This window comes from Ziziphus jujuba, chromosome 11 (assembly GCF_031755915.1).
Source record: "Ziziphus jujuba cultivar Dongzao chromosome 11, ASM3175591v1".
Taxonomy (NCBI): Eukaryota; Viridiplantae; Streptophyta; class Magnoliopsida; order Rosales; family Rhamnaceae; genus Ziziphus; species Ziziphus jujuba.
In genome coordinates, this window is record NC_083389.1 from 3,404,067 (window position 1) to 3,411,129 (window position 7,063).

A 7,063-nucleotide genomic window follows, 5' to 3' on the forward strand; every position below is an offset into this window, starting at 1 on the left:
TCCTTATATTCAGCCCTCTTTGTGATGTTTCTATCATGTCCATCCTTTGATCTATGTTATCAAATCGGGCATTCATCTGCTACAATTGCTCCAATATAGCCCTCATGTCGTTTGTTCACCACTCCTCGCAGCTCGGGAACCACCACGGAATCCTACGGACTCTTCTTCATTAATTCTTAAAAGTGGATCTCCTCTTCTCACCCTTGAATCTTCCATGTTAGTATAAATAATGCAAGATAAAATAAATTCTCACCAAAAATCACTCCCTCACATCTTTCACTCAATCAAGGTCTCGATGCTCATGTTTTCACACTAGTTTCGGCTTTTACCTTCTTTTAAGCTCACACACTCTTGCATTTTTCTACTCAATGAATTATCTCAAAGTTCTAATTAAAACACCCACAAAACAGCAATTAGCTCACAAGTATGTTTTAATTAAACTTATTAACAAAACAGTAGCGAAAAGAAAGCAATACCGAATGAATTAACGAAACCTAGTTTTTGGCTTTTCTAAACAAAATAAGGCAAAGAAATAAGAAACTTTTGGAATTAATAAGAATTGGACTATATGGTAAGAAATTAATAATCCAAGAATGAAATTTTAGAGAAAGAAATTCAAACTCAAACAAGAATCAATTTGAACAAAATTAAAATGTAGTGTTGGTTGTTGTTCTTGTAATTCTAGTATTGTATCAATTCCTTTAACTAATTTTAATCCAACTAATTTAAGCACCCAAAATTCAAATATCCAGCAACAAAAATAACTTTCTAGAAACTCCAAATATTGAATAAATAATCTACAAAACAGTAGCTCCAAGAAATTTCCAGCAATAAACTTCAACACCAAATTCAACAAACCGAAATTTTTTTTTTTTATTTGGCTTTTCTTCTTTTTTTTTCACTAAATATCAAACACAACTCCAGTAGCAAAAATTAGCAATCAAATAGCAATTCTGATAGCAAAATCTCACCAAGCCCGTGGCCTTCAACAAAAAACAAATGTGCAGTTTTTTTTTCGCAAACCCTTCTTCTTTTATTTTTCTTTTTTTCTTTTTTTTTTTTAACTCACAGATCATAAAACAACTTCAGTATCAAGAATCAATCAAAAATTACAATTCCAACACCAAATAATCACCAAACCCATGACCTCTAACAAAATACAAAAGTGCAGTTTTTTTTTTTTTTATTCTGTTCGGTTGTTCTTTTTTTTTTCCTCAAACATGAAAAACATATATGATGATAGAAGCAACCTTAACCTAATGATAAAATTGCAGATTATCATAAAAACAAATAGAGCAAATAAGATAGATCAAACTTGAACAAAATTCGGTTCTGATACCAAATGATACGAACCTATGACGACTTGCTCCTAAACCCGTATTATATTAGCTCGGATCTAATTTTGTTCAAGTTCTAATGGTCACCTTCACCCCTAACCAACCTATGATTAGAAACCTTGGTATATAATGAAGATGCTACAATAGGTGATGGATATCCTATTGATAAGTCAAACTAAAATACTCATTCACTAATGGTGTTTTAGGTGTTCAAAAGAACAAAGAGAAATTCAATCTCACAAAATAAATTCTGAATATTATTAATGATGTATTCTTCCTCAAAAACGAGCCCTTTTATAGGCTAAAAAAAAAAACAAAATGAAACCCTAAAAACAAAAGGTAAAACCGGCCATGAGTTGTAGATTCCTATTATGGCCGAAAGTCTCCTCCTTTCCTAATGTAATCTGGATTAATTAATTTGTTTTTTTTTTTTTTTTTGAATTGGGAATTAATTAATTTACTATGAAAATAATAAAATAATAGCTTTCCTAAACTTATTTTTCCAGCAAATAAATAAATAAAAACCCAAAAAGTAATGGTAATTTCCTAAAACAAAAAGTAGAATCAAATTAGAAAACTTAAAATACTAGCTTTTTTACTAAGTTAACTTTAACCAATTTTTGACGAATTTAAGCTCCAAGTCAGCTTCAATATGGTTTGCACAATGTAGTCAAGTGGATCAAGGCAGTGGATTGGGAATCCACCATGCGCAGGTTCAATTCCCGTCATTCCCCCATATATATATATATATATATTTAAATTAGAAACAAAAAAATATTAAAAATAATAAAATAGTTAGCTATATATACTATATATATTAACTAAATATACTATAGATATTAACTAAATAAAGACTAAATAAAGAAAAAATTTAAAATTTAAATTGAAGTATCAACTAAACGAGACCAAGTGACTATTATTTCTTTTTCTGCATTTGTGTTAAGCGTATTTATTTTTCTTCATAAATATTTACTACAAAAGCATTTCTTTTTTGTGAACGTGTCACAATTAATTACTTCTATTTATTTATTTTTTTTGTAAAGACCAAGAAACAAATTCTATTTACTATGGTGACGAAGAATCAAACTATCACTATATTTATTCCTTTTTCTACTTGTTCTTCCAAGTGCAGGATAACCCCAAGGGGTTGCGGGTTTTTCTCAACCAATTGGGGCCCTCCCTTCATCACCCCCATGGAGATGGTCTACAGGGTTCATAACTACTCCTTTTACTACAGGTTGCTTACCTAGCCAATATTTCGATCTAGCTCTACCCAAACTCTTCTGGTTCACGCCCACATTCCCCACTTGTTTGACTGTTGCTGAGTAGTTTTTGGGTATCAAACGGACCTCCCCAGAAGGTAATTTTAATGTGGCCAATTTCCCCTCTTTTGTAATCAGTTTCGCTACAGCACCTGCTGCTCTAGCTAATTGTCCACCTTTCCAAGTGTGATTTTTATGTTATGTATAGCCGTGCCTAAGGGCATATCAGTTGAAGTAGATTCTTCTTTTTGATCAATCAAATTCCTTCCCCAAACTGTACAAGCTTCTTCCAAAGCATACAACTTTATGGATGTAGATGATGATATCTATACAGATGGATCTTATATATATCGTATAATTCTTGTAAGCACCACATGAATGGATATATAGGAATCAAAATCTGCCGAATCACTCATGTTATGGTCTTCTACATCCTAGGTCTTCTCGTTCCTTCATCTCACTTATGTTCTTCATGTAACATTCATACCGAATGACTCTATGAAATTGAGTCAATACTTCCACATATTACAGGTAATGTAGGAGACATCTCTATTTTTCTTAGCTTTCAATTCACCTCTGACCATTAAATGAAATGTGAATAACCTGTCCTCCTCTCTTGAAACAAAGGGTGCTTCCAATTCTATTGGTGCTTGAAACAATTTTGTCTTCTCCATATTACTATATCTCTAGAATCAATAATTTTATATGAGGAACTACTGAACTCAATGACTTGCTGCTGTTACTCTTTAGTTTTCTATTGAACTCTGTCCTATAAAGGTACTCCAATTGGATTAGTGATCGATTTCTAGGTTTCATCGTAAACCTAATTGGTTACTTCCAATTACGTAAATCAATAGTTCAAACTGCACTCAAAGGTAGGGGATTTCCCATTTTTATAGGAACTTCTGTACCAGAAACAATGGTATCTCCAATTATAGCCCCTTTGGAATGTAAAATATATCTTTTCTCACTATCCCCATAGTGTATGAGATAAATGTATGCATTTCAATTAGGATCGTATTGTAAAGTTATGATTCTCCCATATATGTCTTTTTCATTCCGTCGAAAATTGATTTTACAGTATAGACGCTTATGACCTCCCCCTCTATGCCCGGTTGTAATGATTCCTCTAGCATTACGACCTTTACCACAACGGTGTTGCCCATAGATCAAATTATTTCATGGATTGGATTTCACTTGACTGCTTACGGCTCCTTTGCATGTGCTCGGGGTAAAAGTTTTTTATAAATGTATCGGCATGCTATTAAGTATTTTGATTTAAATTCTTTTCTTTCTAACAGGTCTAATAGAATAACCATGTTGAAGGGTAATGACATTACATCTGTAATGCATTGTATGTCGATGACTATTCATAGCTATTACCTTGACACCAAAGAAGAGTTCAGCCCAATGCTTTATTTCTGTCCTAGTTGATCCTGATTCGACATTAAAAGTATATTGATTTTTCAACAATAACTGAATACTTTTGTCTGTAAATACTGTATATTAGATTCCATCCATAAATCTATTTTCTTCCCTATGAGTTATAGTCTCAATAAGAATGCTAGTTCTTACTGTTCATATGTTATGATATGAATTTACCACACCAATTTGTTATGTATGGATGATGAGATTCCATTGATACAGAGCCATTTCCAATAGACTTATTTTATTGGAGGGTCCCATTGGCATGCATCCAGTAGGAATTGAACCTACGAATTAGCCAATTATGATTTGGGCACTTTGACCATTCAGGCATGGTTGCTTAGCGGGGATCCTCGTACATGGTGAAAAACCAAATTCCAATTCAAATGAAATCTTTAGGAAAAATCAATGCAATTTAGGAGGACTCAATGAAAGAACATCAATTCAAATCCTAGATTTTTGAAGTAAGAGACACACTGAGAGAGATTAAGAATTCTCAATATTTCTTAGATTCATGGACCCAATTCAATTCTGTGGGATCTTTCATTCACATTTTTTTCCATCAAGAACATTTTATAAAACTCTTGGACTCCAAAATTTGGAGTATCCTACTTTCATGCAATTCACATTTACATGGTTCAACAAGTAATTGATATTTCACAATCAAGGGTGTAGTACTATTTGTAGCAGCCGTCCTTATATATCATATTAACAATTGAAAGATGGTCAAAAGAAAAAATCTTTATTTGGCGAGGCTTCTTCCTATACATATGAATTTCATTGGACCCATAAATGGTACATTGGAAGAATCTTTTGGGTCTTCCAATATCAATAGATTGATTGTTTCGCTCCTGTATCTTCCAAAAGTAAAAAAAGATCTCTGAGAGCTGTTTCCTGGATCCAAAAGAGAGTACTTGGCTTCTCCTAATAACTAAAAAGTGTATCATGCCTGAATCTAACGGGAGTTCGGGGTGGTGGAGGAACTGGATCAGAAAAAAGAAGGATTCTAGTTGTAAGATATTTAATGAAACTGTCGTTGGAATTAAGATCTCATTCAAAGAGAAAGATATCAAATATCTAGAGTTTCTTTTTGTATATTCTATGGATGATCTGATCTGCAAGGACCATGATTTGGAATTGTTTTATCGTCTTCCTCCGAGGAAGAGGCGAAACATAATCAACTTGAATTCGGGACAGCTATTCAAAATCTTAGTGAAAGACTAGATTTGTTATCTCATGGTTGCTTTTCGTGAGAAAATAACAATTAAAGCGGAGGGTTTCTTCAAACAACAAGGAGCTGGGTCAACTATTCAATGAAATGATATTGAGCATGATTCCCATCTCTTCTAGAGAAACAAGTGGGCTATTTCTTTGTAAAATTGTGCTCAATTTCATATGTGGCAATTCCGCCAAGATCTCTTCCTTAGTTGGGGGAAGAATCCGTACAAATCTGATTTTTTAAGGAACATATCGAGAAAGAATTGGATTTGGTTAGACAATATATGGTTGGTAAACAAGGACCAGTTTTTTAGCAAGGTACGGAATGTATCATCCAATATTCAATATGTTTCCACAAAATCCAGTTTTGTTCAAGTAACAGATTCTAGCCAATTGAAAGGATCTTCTGATCGATCTAGAGATCATTTTGATTCCATTAGTAATGAGGATTCAGAATATCACACATTGATCAATCAAAGAGAGATTCAACAACTAAAAGAAATATCAATTCTTTGGGACCCTTCCTTTCTTCAAACGGAACGAACAAAGATCAAATCAAACTGATTCCCTAAACGCCTCTTTGGATATTCCTCAATGTCTTGGATTTTCACGAAATGTAATCATCTGTTTCTGGAAGAAATCGAAGAATTTCTTAGGAATCCTACAAGATCCATTTGTTCTTTTTCTCTAATAGATGGTCAAAACATCATTTGGGTTCGAATCCTACTAAGAGGTCTACTAGAGATCAAAAATTGTTGAAGAAAGAACAAGATGCTCCTTTTATCCTTTCCAGGCGATTGGAAAATAAAGAAATAGTTAATATATTCAAGATAATTACATATTTATAAAATACCTTATCAATTCATCATATCGCAGATGTGATATGGTTCCGAAGGATGAACTGGATAGTTTTAATAAGATTTAATTCTTAAACAAAAATCCATTTTTCGATTTATTTCATCTATTCCGTGACCAGAATGGGGGGGATACATGTTACACCATGATTTTGAATCAAAAGTTTAAGATCCCCATAGTTTACTAAATTCCTATGCATGTATGATTTGTGTTATGTAAACCCACTTAGCTCAGAGGTTAGAGCATCACATTTGTAATGCGATGGTCATCAGTTCGATTCCGACATGATGTGATTCTGCCCGAGCCCGTACAACCCACAATCCGCTGGGGTGCTGATTCGATACGGATGAAGACCGGGCCAATCACTGGGGCTCAAGCTAAGATGTTTAGGGAAAAACTTGCCACTTTTATCCAAGGGTAATTCATTCTCAAGAACACTTGTCCATACCCGAAGATCCAAGACCTGTTTTGGGCAAACAAGTGGTGCAAGCCGATATGGACCCTGGTAGCGGTTTTGGTGCATTTATGGAGTCCGAGTAGCAAGGAATGGTTCTAACACTTTATGAACTCAAATAATATCACTAAAAGGACATGGAATCCAGCCAAGTTAGAATCAAAAGCATCTAAAAAGGACTTGTATGGACAACATATCAATTTGGCCGAAAATGTGCTGTTTTGGCTCTGACTTTGACTTTTCTTTTTGTTTGACTTATTCCAATCAAGGGGTAATGTGTGAGAATCATTATTAATCATATTTGGCATCCTAAATGATATTTGGAAGCTGATTTGGAGCCCAAAAAAGCTGGAGATTGGTCAAAGATACCTTAGTAGTCAAACTATTCAACTAGTTTCCTAATTTGATTTTGACTTTTTGTTTTAGGAAATTAGTCTTTTATTTTGATATTTATTTATTTATTTATTTTCTGGACAAATAAGTTTAGGAAATTGATTATTTTAGTATTTCAA

At 33.5% G+C, this 7,063-nt stretch overlaps 2 pseudogenes; one reads left to right on the plus strand and one right to left on the minus strand.

The window, feature by feature from the left end:
- Window positions 1-2,418: 2,418 nt before the first annotated feature.
- On the minus strand, window positions 2,419-3,859 carry LOC125419251 (large ribosomal subunit protein uL2c-like; annotated as a pseudogene).
- A 57-nt stretch (window positions 3,860-3,916) lies between these two features.
- On the plus strand, window positions 3,917-6,001 carry LOC132799929 (protein Ycf2-like; annotated as a pseudogene).
- Window positions 6,002-7,063: the final 1,062 nt, after the last annotated feature.